This window comes from Orcinus orca, chromosome 17, assembly GCF_937001465.1.
Source record: "Orcinus orca chromosome 17, mOrcOrc1.1, whole genome shotgun sequence".
In the NCBI taxonomy this organism is placed as follows: Eukaryota; Metazoa; Chordata; class Mammalia; order Artiodactyla; family Delphinidae; genus Orcinus; species Orcinus orca.
Window position 1 is genome coordinate 80,816,481 of NC_064575.1, and position 14,604 is coordinate 80,831,084.

Here is a 14,604-nt window from a genome sequence, read left to right on the forward strand (position 1 = left end):
ATTAATTTGTTAAAGCAACTCACAAAACTCAGAGAAACATTCTACTTACTAGATTAAGGGTTTATTATAAAAGGATGTAACTCAAGGACAGCCAGATGGAAAAGATGCACACACAGGGCAAGGTTAACAGGAACGGGCACGGAACTTCAATGCCTTCTCCAGGTGTGACGTTCTCCCCAAATCTCCGTGTGTTTACCAACCCTGAAGCTCTCTGAACCCAGTCCTTTTGGGTGTTTATGGAGGCTTCATTACACAGACATGATTGACTAAATCATTGGCTGTTGGTGATTGATTCAGCCTCCATCCCTTCTCCTGTCCCCAAGGTTGGGTGGGGGTGGGCATGAGGGGGGAACTGAAAGTTCCAAACCTCTAATCAAGAGGTTGGTTCCCCTAGCAACCAGCCCCCCCATCCAGCTTACCTAAGGGCTTTCCACAAGTCATCTCATTCACATAACAAAAGATACCTTTATCATTCTAACCACAGGAAATTCCAAAGATTTTAGTAGCTGTGTGCCAGGAAAGGGGATGATGACCAAAAACATATTTCTTATTATAAATCAAATATCACAGCTACCATGTGCTCCTGGCGTTCCCCAGCTTCTCCGATTTCCAGTTCCTTTTCTGTTCTTTTATGACATGGTTTTGAGTATCTTGGGATCTCCCTTCCCTGAATATATTCCAGGTAATATTAATATTAATAATAACGATGACTGGTGAATATAAACCTGTGGCTGTGCTCCACTCTTTACTGGCATCGTCTCTTTTAACCCTCACAACAGCCCCGGGGACAGGTGTTATTATACTCATTTACCAATTGTACAGATGGGGAAACCGAGGCTCGGAGAGCTTGATTCACTTAACCAATTTAGAGCTGGTATATGGCAGAGACTGTCTGACTCTAAAGCTCAGCCCTTAATCTCTACTGTACACACTGCATCCCTGTGTCGTTCTGTTCCCTAAATATGTATGAGAAGCTGAGGAAGAGATGACACCTTTCTAGTCTCAAGAACATATGCCATGGGACACAAATGTCCGAAAGTGAGATAGAAATTCTATGATTCAACATTTGAAGCAAGAATAAGAATATGTTGGCACATCTTTCAGAAGCACGGTGTCCTCCAAGCACCTGGAGGTCCATTTGCACATTTAATGTACATTAAAAACCATCTGTGCGTACTTGGTGCAATGATCAACAGAGTAATTTACGGACATGATCTGGATCACAGATGGAAAAAGTATTTTACTTTCCCTGTGAACTCCGATTTTTTATAAATGACCACCTTGAGGGTTGTGTTGAGAAGGATCCTGAGGGGTTCTTAAGAAAGTGTGGCATAATCAATAAGCAATGTCTGCTAAAAGAAAGTAAGAAGGGAGCTGTGCTAGGCTTAGCAAGCATTTGTCATCCTTATACTAGAAAATACCACCCATTTGATTCAGGGAATAAAGCCTCTCAGAAAAATACTGAACTAATATTTAATTTCATAAAAAGGAAGGAGAAAACTAACAGCACCTGCCATTGACCAAATACTTTATCTCACTTACTCCATACAACACAAGGCAGATGGGTATTATGTCCCCATTTTATAGTCAAGAAGATGAAGTCTTGGAGACGCCGATTAACTCCTCCCGAGACCCACAGCTAGTCAATGGTAGAAACGGGATCCAGCTTTAGGTCTGATGGATTCTTGATGCTAGACCACAGCATGCCACCTCTAACATGCTCTGAGCCACATAAATTGTCCTGCTAGCTGAACTACCTCTTTTGCCATGATATGGCCCAATTCCAGGACGTCCAACACTTTTCTATTCCTGCCTTTCCTCCTTCTCACTGGCTGAAGACTCATTCCTCTCGGAACACAAATGGCTACAAGGCAGGACACTTTGTGTTGGACCAGATCGTGCCTCCTAAAGGTGGCAGGTTTGCATCACGACTTTACATAAACGCTCTGAGCACCGAGAGCAGGAGGCAGGCAGGAGTATGGCTCTGCCATGAGACAAATATAGAGCTGCTGTCCTTAAACCTCGAACAAGAGACTAACCCTCAGGGGAGACGCCATGCAATAAATAATTTTTGCCATGACACATTCCTTCCCTTTGCATAAATCTAACACCCCGCTCTCTGTACAATATGTGATCTTCCTGCTAACTCCCCATAGACAGAAATAGCTCTGGTAAGATGTGATAAAATACAAGTGGCAGAAGGGAAGGGAGACACGACACACAGGAGAACTTGACTTTAGTGCCGGCTTTTCTACGATGGATATTATTTTTTGCATTCTTCACAATGAACAATGCACAGAGGACACCCACAGTGGGGCGGATCACCGGTCCATGGGACCCCAAAGCATGAAATGCGTGTATTTTGGGACTCTGAGATGCTGGTTCCCTGTTTCTTCTGCCAAGTAGTATCTGGCTGCCAGTCTCTGCCTTCCTTCTTTTCCCCACAGCAATGGCCATGGACCACTTCCCTCACCGTAAACATGCAGTCCAGGCACCAGCCTCAAGAGCCAATCCTGCCTCCGGTGGAAGAGTTCTATGCAGGTCTAGCAAAACTCGTATATTCAGCTAGTATACCTCTGGATTTTGGGCTCAGTTTAGATTGCTGTGCAACTTTGAAGGGACGATGCAAATACGTATGTATGGGGTCCTTCTTTCTGGAGATCAGACCGCTAACACAAAAATGTCTGCCTTAGATGTTTCAAACCTACCTAAACAAAATTCCCCATAATTTATATCCTCCAAAGAGGGACTTTGGCACCTGGAAAATCTTTCACTGTTGAGTAGTACCCTGTGTTCCCTTTGATCCAGATAGCCTGCATAATCTTGGTAGTCCCATCTCTAGGGAGGAAGCACACTGTTTGAGAAGAAGCCCTTGTTCCTGCACACAGAGGCACCCTGATTAGGTAAGAGCATCTGTTCTATATGCCGTAATTACCAACATCCTGGTAATAGCACCTTTCCTCTTACATTGCCCTTCTCCTTTCCCATGTCATTCTGGTTGGGAATGTCAATCAAAGTAACCCATCCTTCTCCAACTCCAAGCTTCAGTGTGACCATGTGATCTATTTATTCCATCCCCTGGAAACCAGATGAGGAGAGCTCCGAGGGATGGGCACATGACTAAAGTAAGAGTAACCAAATCACAGGTATGAATTGGCCAGAAGTTTTTCAGTTTCAAGTGACAAACTTGCCAACCCAAACTTGGGTAGACAGAAAATAGAATATATGGGCCTATGCAGTAACCTGAAAACCAAGAGTAGATGCACTTCAGAAACAGTTAAATCGAGGGTTGCAAATCATGTCATCAGATAAGTTCTCTTTCCATTGACTCTTTGCTTTCCTTCACCCCCATGTCCAGGTCTCTGCATTTCTCTGCACTGGATTCACCATCAGGCACTCTCTCTTGATGTATGGCAAAAGTGCCACTAGCAGTTCCAGGCTTAGGTTCTATAATGTCAGCTATCTAGAGGACGTAGGGCATTTCTTTCCCAATTGATGCAGTCCCAGGACTGACTCTCATTTGCCCAGCTGGTGTCTAATGGGTCTATTCCTAAGCCCGATCAAATGGTTAAGCTTTTTTTAGGTGGAGTTCTATCATATGCAACTGGAAGAGATGGACCAATACCAAGGCTCCTTTCTGATGAGCTGTTGACTTAGACCTTGGTATATCAAGAACCCAGAGGAAGGAGATAAGGTTACCAGAAAACACAGCAAGACATAAACAGCGGAATTCGGAGAGATAATAAACAAGACAGAATTCAACCCTACCTCACTTTTCTCATCTCTCCGGACAAAGGCACCAGCTGCCTAATATGTGAGAATTTCTGTCAAATGTTGCACCTGCCTGGTGTGGTGCATGCGTCTCTATGGCGACCAAAGGGCGTTTAAACATTTTGTAGAAGTTTACTCCTGATGAGCTGGGTAGCATATTGCCTCCTAACACAATGCTGGTTGGCATCAAAGGTCAAAAGAATCTCCTGGCTACTGCTGTTATTACCTCAGTTATCCACGAAAAGCCGTAAATATTGAGCGGTAAGAGTAATAACTGAGCCCTGCTGCTTTCCTGTGACCTGGGTCCCCACACGCTCATCACATCAATTCCAATTCATGCTCATCACTCAAATCACTGTCTCGGTCTAGGTCTTATGTTCCAGTTATAGTTTTGGCTGCGGGCCTGGTATATCAGTCCCTCTAGGACTTTGTTTCCCTAGAAATGGAAGCTGTGTCCTTGAACCCCTAGCCCGTACTGAGGGCTGCTGTGTGCTGGCGTTGCTGCAGGGTGATCATAGGCTGCCACACTGGTGTAAGGCGAGCCCCAGACTCAGTTACTAAGCTGCCTGCTTGGCATCTCCACTGATGGCGCCTCTCTGGCTCAACGTGCCCAGAAGTGATTGCACTAAGTCTCTTCTCCTCAATCTGCTCTTCTGCTAATGCTCTCAGCTTCAGTAGATGGTATCACCGTCTTTCCATCTGCCCAACTCAGAAATGCAGAGAGCATCCCTGACTCTTTGCTTTCATTTACCCCCATGTACAGTCAGTCACCCCATCCTATTGATCCTATTCCCAGTAATTTGTCAGGACCATCTCCTTGTCTCCATCCCCACATCTAGCACCTTGGCCCAAGTCACCAGCATCTTTCACCCCGACTGTGGGCCTATCTGTTTCCATTCTTGCCCTCTAGTCCATTTTTCACATAGCAGCTGGAATAACCATTTCAAACCACAAGTTAAGTTGTCTCAGTCCCACACATAGTGTCCTCCAATTGCTCTTCTTTGTCTCAGCCCCTATCCATCCTCTAGGTCTTAGACTACATGCAACTTCCCTGGGTCAGTTTTCCCTGACCACTTTCATAGCATCCTATATGTAATCGTCATAATGTCTATCAGAATTACCATGCATCGATTATTTGTGTTACTATTTATTGAGTATCTATCCTCCCAGGTGAATTAATTTCTACAGAACGTGAGTGCTATATCTAGTTTTCTCCCCGTTTCCCCAGAACGTAGTTCCCCACATAGTTAATGCTCAATAAATATTTAATAAATAAATTTATGAATGAATAACATAGCGCACTCAAACAGTATCTAAGGAGAGCCTAAATAGTCGTCTTTCTGGAAGGTTGCAAAGAGAAATCTCTGTTTTGGAGGTTGGACTAGATAATTCTTCAGACTCCTTCCAAGTAACCCTTTTTAATTCTTTCTAAGAGTCTCATCATCCTAATGCTAAACACTAGTCATCACTCAACATCACAGCCACAAACATAAAAAATACAAGAGGTAATCTCAGCATTTACTAAATTAACCTATCATAGGAGATAGGTTAATAACAACCATTAGTTGTTATATCGTGTCATTAAGTCATCTTATTTCCATTCTATTTTCAAGCCCTTTCTTCTGAATATGGGAGAGGGAATAACATTTATCACCATCTAAAAAAAAAAAATTTAAACCTACCAACCCAATATATTAAGGGATTGTCTTAGGCCTTACCAAAGAATTCACCAAAGTGGTTCCTTGAAACAACAAGCTCTCTGAGGGCATATTAAATTGGATTTGGTTTACAAAAATCTGATTTGCACACAACCATTCAGGAACATATTGATTGATGAAAGCGAGGTACACCGGGACATAACTACCTTTAATCTTTTATAACAAAGGCAGCAATTAGAATTGCTTTTGCTAAGCAAGTTTTGAAACAGAGGGCTCGATCTCTTTGCTAGCACCCGCCAACCCAGAAGACTCCCTCTCTCCCCACACGCTTTTCTCCTAATTAAATGAGGTAAACCTTTCGGATTCTCTGTAGAATGCAGTCTCTGACAGGATCCCACTCCTATCTTAGAGATACTGAAAAGGCTGTGTTAGGGGCTTAATTTCATTTCCATCCCTCTTTGTTAATATAGTCCCTTCTCATTCTCACTTCTCGGGCGCATTTTTAGAGAGGGATCGATTTGCTGGTTATTAAAAAATGGTCAATTCCTATGGTATTAGATGGCCTTGTATTCCCCAACCACAGTGTCATCTTCATCCCCTGAAAAAGTTTGCCCTTTGTGTGCCTGTCTGTTTGTTTGCTTTATTTAGCTCGTGGTGCGAAGGGCCTAATAAGGAATCCTGACGATGGTTTGCTCCATCTCCAGATTGAATTTCTTTATAGATCAGCCTCAGTAATTCATTTCCCAACTGGTTTTGATCAATACAGCTTGACTCAGCTTAGGGTTGGAGAAACTAACAAAAACGTACTGACTGGTACTGCTTGGGTGTCTCAGAGCACCTTCTTCATAAAGGCTCTCTTTGATGGTGACCTGTCAAACTGATCCACGGCCTCTTAGTGAAGTCAGGGCCTGAGCTCTACCCAGGCCCCAAAGCTGTCATGGCCTTGTTTTGTTTGATTCTGTGAAGCCAGAGGCCAGAGGCTTTTGCAGAAACAGCATGGTGTGAGGGAAAGATGAGGAATGGTGTATCAGGTCGCCCTCAGAACTTGCTGTTGAGCTTCAGGGAGTGGCTGGACCATTCTGAGATTCCATTTCAGCGTCTACAGAATAAGGTAGCTGGACCTATGCGTATGTGAGGTCTCATTGAGCTCTGAAGTGCTAAGACTCTGTATGGAGATAGAAAGACCGGCTGTATCCCTATCCTCCAGCCCACTTTTCAAGTGCACGTTGCAATGACCCGTCATTTGGATAAAGAGATGGAAAACCATTGTTTCTAAATAATGGAAATAATACTTGCCCTCTGCCACAGGGATTCCAAACCCAGCTCTCATATTTTCCAGCTATGTGGCCTTTGCTAAATCATGTTATCTCTTTCATGCTCTGTTTCTTTATCAGTAAAATGGAGACATGTAATAATGCCCTTTGTCCATTCGGGGGATGCTGTGGGGATCAAACGGGGTCACAGGTGCAAGAAGCACTTTGGAAAGTAAAGCAGGATGTAGAAAAGGAACTGTTAATCAGGTGGCCAGTGCGTTGCCAGAGAACGGAGGCTTGAACATCACCCTGGAGCTTCATAAATCCGGCTTCCTCCTGCTGCCTCCTCTCCCAGCTGCCCCACTGCAGTTGTAGTTCACACTGGGACAGAAATCATGGCTTGTTTACAAGTTATTCACGTGCAGAGACTCATTAGTGTGGGCAATGACACCATCCTTGGGGAGTGCCGCGGAGATTCAGCCAAGTCAGCTCAGCCAGCCTGCTCACCCTACCAGGGCAAAAGTCCTAACACCCACTGGTCCACCAGCCATTCAGCCATCAGTGCTCTCCCTAACAAACTGGGCATACAAGGCTCATGAATGCTCCAGATATGGGATCAACAGTGAGGACGGGCTGACCCCATACATTTTTAGATCAATGATGGCATTCGTAAACTATTCAGTGATGTTCTAACACAAGGCATGTTTATGCTTTTTACCTAAGATCCTACTGATTCTTTTTTTTTAAATAGAAACCCTAGGGCCTAGAAATAGAATTAATTTCAGTTTCTATTTCTTTTAAATATCTATAATGTCCTGGATCCTTACTCTGAGCCAAGTTTTGTACTGATGTTACATAAATGATTGAATTTATTCTTAACAACATCTCTGTGAGGTAGGTGTTCACTTAGTAACATTTCTTGAATGAATGAATGAATACAGTTAACTAATGAACATATGTTGAGTGCTTCCTACATGAAACGTACTGTGTGGGTCATTGGAGGTTCAGAATAAGTAAAATAAACAGTGTAGTAGCTGTTATCATGGTCTAAGTATTATGGTCTTCATTTGTAAATAAACAAACTTAAACACAGAAGATGAATTAACTTGCTCAATGTCACACAGCAACACAGTAAGTCTGGCTCTGGTCACAATGGAGGAACTAGTACAACTTACCTTTCTACTTCAAACAGTGATAAAAACTTAAAAAATATATGAAGCAATTGTTTTCAGGCCTTGGACATCAAGGAGCATAGGACTGTGATACTTAAGAAAAGAAAATCACATAGAATAAACCTCAAGTTTGGTCTGGCTCTCTGCTTTAAGACACTTTTTCAACTTCAGCACAGAGAGGTGAGATCTTCAAGGAGGGCAGGTTGAGACATATGTTTGGGGCTTCCCACTGCAATGTGCACAAGGCGAGACTCCACAAAGTCTAGCAGAGAGCAGCTGCTATGGGCTGAAATTGCAGAGATCATGGAAAACTGGTAGATATGGGAGTTTAAAACCAGCCAGAGAGGAGAGAGCTCACTGAGCACCTCAAGGATTTAGTTGAGACTTCATAAAGGCCAAGATTTAGGAGTAAGGACTAACTCCTAGAGTCAGGATCAATCCCTAGGATATAGACAAAATGAGAACAAACCAGCCCTTAACAAAGTAAAAAACTTTGCAAGCCTGGAAAGTTGAGAGGATCTACCAATAATTTAATACCTCCCCAAGCAGAATGTAATACTCTTTAAAAGAAGACAATATGATCCAGATTTCCTACAATGTATCTTTCTAAATGTTCACCATATATTCAAAAATTGTTAAATATACAAAGTAGGGAAACGACCCATAATTTATAGAAAAATAAGTCAGTAGATGATGCAGTCACTGGAATTAGCAAATAAGGACTTTAAAAGAGCTATTATAAAAATATTCAAGGATATAAAGGAAAAGATGGCCATAATGATTAAAAATAGAGGAATGATTTTGATTCGAAAACTGAACATTATAATACCTAAATAAAATTTATTTAATGACAATATATTAGAGATGGCAGAAGAAAGAATCAATAAACTTGAGACAGATCAATAGAAGTGTTACAATCTGAAGAATACTGGGGGAAAACTTGAAAAAAGGAAAAGTGCCTCAGTGGCATGTGGGGTAATATCAAGTGTCTAGAATATGTGTGATTGGAGTTCCCAAAGGAGAGTCTAGAGGGAATATGGCAGAAAAAATATTTCAAGGAATAATGGCCAAAATGTCTCAAATCTGATGAAAATATCAACCTATAGACCCCAAAAGCCCAGCAAACTTAAAGCAGGAGACCCTGGAATGGAAGAGAGAATAACAGTACAGATCTTGAAGATGTTAAAAAGATAATAGATTCCATAACTTAGAGGAAATGGATAAATTCCTTTACAAGCGTAATTTAATATGTTACATAAGATTTTTACAAATTGAAAATTTTATTCTAAAATGTATATAAAAATTCAAAGGATCTAGAAAATGAAATAATCTTAAAAAGGAAAACTTGGAAGTCTTATACTATCTGATTTCTAGATTTACTGTAAAGCTACAGCAGTCAGTACAGTGTAGTATTGGCCTAAGGATAGAAAAATAGATCAATAGTACAGAATTAGAGAATCCAGAAACAGACCTACACATTTGGACATTTGGATCAATTAATTTTTTAAAAATGCATGCCAGCAATTTAATGAAGAAAGAAAATTTTATTCAGCAAATGGGAATAAAAAAGTAATTCCAATACTTTCCTAATCAAACACAAAAATTAATTCAAGATGAATCATGGACTTACATGTAAAAGCCGATACTATTAAATCTTCTTTTTCTTAAAGAAGAAACATATTCATAGAAAAAATAGAAGAAAAAATATATTCAAACTTTAGCATGGCTAAGATTTCTTAGAAAAGACACAAAAATAACCCCAAAAGAAAAATTGGACTTTATCAAAATTAAAGACCCCTAGTCATTAAAAACAAACAATAAAAAACAAAAACAAGCCTGTTAAGAAAAGGAAAAGGCAAACCACAAACTGAGAGAGGTTATTCACAGTGCATATATCTGACAAAAAACTCATGTCCGTAATATAAACTAATCCCTATAAGTCAGTCATTTTTAAATATTATAAAAGCAGGCAAAAGACTTGAAATTCAACATCCTTTGACATCAAGTAAAAGCCAATTAAAACCACAATGAAATACCACTACATATCTACTAGAATGACTAAAATTTAAACAATAACCCCAAGTGTCGGCTAGAATGTAATGCCACCAGAACCCTCATACACGGCTGGTGGGAAGGTAATGATATGAATGCTTTGGAAAACCAGTTTGGCGGTTTCTTACAAAGTTATACATCTCCCCTATGATTTAGCAAATCCATTCATAGGTATTTTACCCAAGATAAACGAAAATTTGTCTAAGAAAAGACTTATCCAAAATGTTTATAAGAGCATAATTTAATAGCCGCAATCTGGAAACAACCCATCAACAGAAGAAGGCAGTACTTTATAATATATTGCATTATATTAATTATATTAATTCAACAAAATACTAATTAGCAATAAATGTTATAAAGTATCCACAGCAACATGAATGAATGTTAAGAACATTCTACTGAGTGAAAGTAATCATATATAACATACTGTAAAATTCATTTGTTCAAAGAAGGCAAAACTAATCTTTGGTGACTGAAATCAGAACCCTGGTTGTCTCTAGGGTAGTGGAGATTGCATAGGTTGGGTTATGGAGAACTTTCTAGGGTGCATGGGATGGGTTACGGAGAACTTTCTAAGGTGACAGAAATGCTCCTTATTTTTATTCGTGTTTTTTGTTGTATCGGAGCATGCATTTGTCAAAACTGTTTGAACGGTACCTTTATAAATCTGTTTATTTACCTGTATATAATTTTTATCTCAGTTAAGATAATCCAGCCTGTCTGATTCCAATCCCCACATTTTTTTTTTTTGCTGTCCTATGCTGAATAGCAGGCAAAAAGTTAGCCACTGGAAATTTTACAAACCTGAAATGCGTCAGCACCTTGTGAAGTAAAGAGAGTGGATTCCTGTATTAGAAGAGCATAAGTGAGGAAGCTGTTTATAAACTGTAAAGGTGACAGAAATATTTATATTTATTTAAAAAAAACTATTATTATAAACTGTTAAAGCAGTATCACACCCTAGGGGCTTTGGAAAAAGTAGCCATTTGCATTATCTGTTGCTGCATGAGTGGCCTAAAGCAACAAATTTTATTCCCTCATTTTTCTGTGGGTCAGGAATTTGGAAGTGGCTTAGCTGGGGGACTCTAGGCAGCCAGCCCTCAGGCTTTTCATTTAACCTGGAGAGAATCATTTGTATAGGGTCAATAGGGATATGTGTTGCGGCGAATACCAATCAGTTTACTCCGCAGCTCACCACAATTGCCCTTCTTTGAGAATGGCCCCAATCACAGAGGTGGACCTCCAGTCACGACGCGCAATGTCCTTGCAATTTATTATTATTTATTTTTGGCTGTGTTGGCTCTTCGTTTCTGTGCGAGGGCTTTCTCTAGTTGCGGCAAGTGGGGCCCACTCTTCATCGCGGTGCGCGGGCCTCTCACTATTGCGGCCTCTCTTGTTGCGGAGCACAGGCTCCAGACGCACAGGCTCAGTAATTGTGGCTCACGGGCCTAGTTGCATCTGCGGCATGTGGGATCTTCCCAAACCAGGGCTTGAACCCGTGTCCCCTGCATTGGCAGGCAGATTCTCAACCACTGCGCCACCAGGGAAGCCCTGTCCTTGCAATTTAACCCTGACCTCTGGCCACCTCCTAGGGGTGGACAACTGATCTAAGCTGGACCAAGGTTTGAAACTTGAATGGAGCGACTGAAGCTGGGTGAAGCTGTTACCTTAATGGCAGTGTCCATATACTCCAGCTGCTGAGGCCTCGGTGGACTGCTACCCACGGAGACCGCAGCCGCTATTAGGTCGCGGAGGTGGGGATGGGGGAGGGGTTTGCTGCTGCTTCAAGGCCTGGGCCCGGCCAGTGGGCGGCCGTGGCGAGGGCTCTGGAGCTCTGCAGGACACAGCCCTCAGCCTGTCCCCGGGCCCCCCCAGCTCGCCTGCGCGTCCCAAGGATGGAGAGCCTGGGAGGACCCCGGGGAGAAGGCCACGATCTGCATGTCACTGCAACCTCTGCCACGAGGACCACTGCCAGACTGACTGTTGTTGGCGCGGGACCCTACGGTCTCGCGATAACGGTCTCGCGATAACAGTCGAGAGCTGAGTGCCGCGGGCTAAGGGCCGCGCGCCCGCCCTGCCTCTGTTTCAGTCCGAGAGAAAGAACGCAATGCTAGTCTCCTCTGTACCCTGACGTCCCTTTTGCAGTATCCTGTTGCTCACACAGACCAAGCCTGGTACAAGCAGGGGGAGACTGTACTCGGGTAAGTCCTGGGGGCAGGAGGCCCGAGGGCCCTCTTGGAGGCCCGGAGGCCCGGTACCGCAGTGTTTCATCCCTACTCCACAACTCATTAGACGTGCGATTTGGAACAAATTACTTACTCTTTTTAAGCCCCAGTTGCCTAATCTAGGAAATGGAAAGGAATAATTGTACTTACCTCAAGGGGCTAAATTGGTAATTTTAGAAGGTTCTCAGAAGGAAACCTGGAATGGAGTCAGTTTTCATTAACTGTATCTTAAAACACAAATCCATTAGTACCGCCCTATGGAATGTCTAGTATTGTAACAGGGGCAGGGTGCTCAGACACCGGTCAGCGTCGCGGTGGGTGGTCCCCATGAAGGTGGTCTCCCTGGGTCGTGGTCTGCGGACCCGGCCCTCCCCTCCCCCTTCCCCCCCCACCCCCGTTTGTGCAGCCAGGGGAGCCTGAGGGCTGGCTGGGTCCTGGGCGCCCGGCTCCCTCAGTGATGGCAGCTGGGCAGGGTCTGGGGAGCTGGCCCCGAGGGCGCCACCAGTTGAGATCTGACTCTTCAGCGGGGCCTGGGCACTGGCGGGAGCACGCAGACCTGGTGCTGGACGAGCGCTCCCAGGCAGGGTGACGGGCCGTGTGGGGACCCCCCACCCTTAGCCAGGGCCTGGACCCCGGAAGGGAAGAGCCGGTCCTTGGAACGTTAAACAAGTAAAATGAGGGGTAACGATGTCGCTTTGCTTACAGGATTTGTTAAGGGTTAAAAGCCGCCAGGAGGCATGGAGACTGAGCTTAAAGCCTCCCCTTCCCTTTCTTGTATAATTCTCAAGCCTGTGACCTTTAAGAGTATTACACCTTTAGACAAAAAGTTGCAGAACAGAGAATAACACTGTTTTGGTGGAGGTTTACAGGAACATCGTGACCTGAACTTGACCTGACCAGTTGCAAAAACAAAGGATCTGACACCAAGAAGTTTGCAACAACTAATCAGCTCCTCCCTCACCTTTCCTATAAAAGGGCTTTGCTGAAAGCCTTCAGGGAGTTTGGGGTTTTTAAGGCATGAGCCACCGGTCTCCTGGCAAGGCCCCTGCAATAAACCTTTCTCTGCTCCAGACTCCGAGGTTTTGGTATTGTTTGGCCTCACTGTGCGTTGAGCATACGGACTTGTGTTTGGTAACAGTATCGCTCCCCTGGCCAGGTAGCCTGCTTAAACATTCTGCCACTGACTGCATACCTGGATCCGCTTTTTAAATTGGCGCCTTCCTCTAATTTGGATCCTGGAAGCTGGGTAAGTTCTATAATGAACCCATATCCAGTGGCTCCTCCCCATTCCCGCTTTTTTTAAAAAAAATTTATTTATTTATTTTTGGCCGCGTTGGGTCTTTGTTGCTGAGTGAGGGCTTTTCTCTGGTTGCAGGGAGCGCGGGCTACTCTGTTGCGGTGCGCAGGCTTCTCATTCCAGTGGCTTCTCTTGTTGCAGAGCTCGGGCTCTAGGCACGCAGGCTTCAGTAGTTGTGGCATGTGGGCTCAGTAGTTGTGGCTTGCGGGCTCTACAGTGCAGGCTCAGTAGTTGTGGTGCACAGTCTTAGTTGCTCCGTGGCATGTGGGATCTTCCCAGACCAGGGCTCGAACCCGTGTCCCCTGCATTGGCAGGCGGATTCTTAACCACTGCGCCGCCACTAGGGAAGTCCCCCATTTATTTACCCCATGTGTTTGGTACCTTTTGCCCTCTCTTCTCTCCTTAGACTGTGAGCTGTCTCGAAGGAAACTTGTGCTTTAATCTCTGAATTTCCCAAAGCCACTGTTTGAACTTCCTACTGATTTTTACATAGCCCATGCTCACAAAGTATTTGCTGGCTACATTTTACAAAGCAGAACATCCAGAAGGTGAAAGCCACTATCATAAGATAACAATCAGTGTCCCCCAAATGGTGTATAGTAAGCCACCCCCAAACTCAAAGCCATACAACCACAACCACTTACTTGCTCATGGGTCTGCAGGTCAAAGGAGAATTGGTTGATCTTGGCTGTGCTGGGTTGGGTGGTGCTGCTTTGGGCTGTAAGTCAGCCGGGCTTGGCTTCTTGCTGCAAGTCTCAGCTCAGGTCTGCACCGCCTGGCTTTATTCCAGGACCCAGGCTGAGGGGCAGTGCTTACCCTGGACGTGTTCTTCTCAGATAACAGTAGAAGCACAAGAGGGCAAATAGAATCCTGCAGTGCCTTTCAAGCCTTTCCTTGCTTATGAATGCTACTATCTAATTGGCTGAAGTAGGTCACATGACTGAGCCCAAAGTCAAGGGATGCAGAAGTATTTCCTCTGCTTCCAGCGGGAAGAACTTCAAAGTCACTCAGAAGGTGGTGTGGACAAACTGATAAAAGTTGGTTCCAGTAATTCTACTATATAGGGTATTAAGTTATCAGAACTAAGAACCAAGTGTTGCTGGGAATACTGGACTTTCTGAGAATTTCTGAGTATTGTTCTTTCACTTCTAGAACTGGGAAACACTTGAGAAATGA

At 43.6% G+C, this 14,604-nt stretch overlaps 1 long non-coding RNA gene across 3 annotated transcripts in view; it reads left to right on the top strand.

The window, feature by feature from the left end:
• Positions 1-14,604, top strand: part of LOC117199640 (uncharacterized) — a 126,005-nt gene that overhangs the window by 10,452 nt on the left and 100,949 nt on the right. The window lies entirely within an intron of this gene.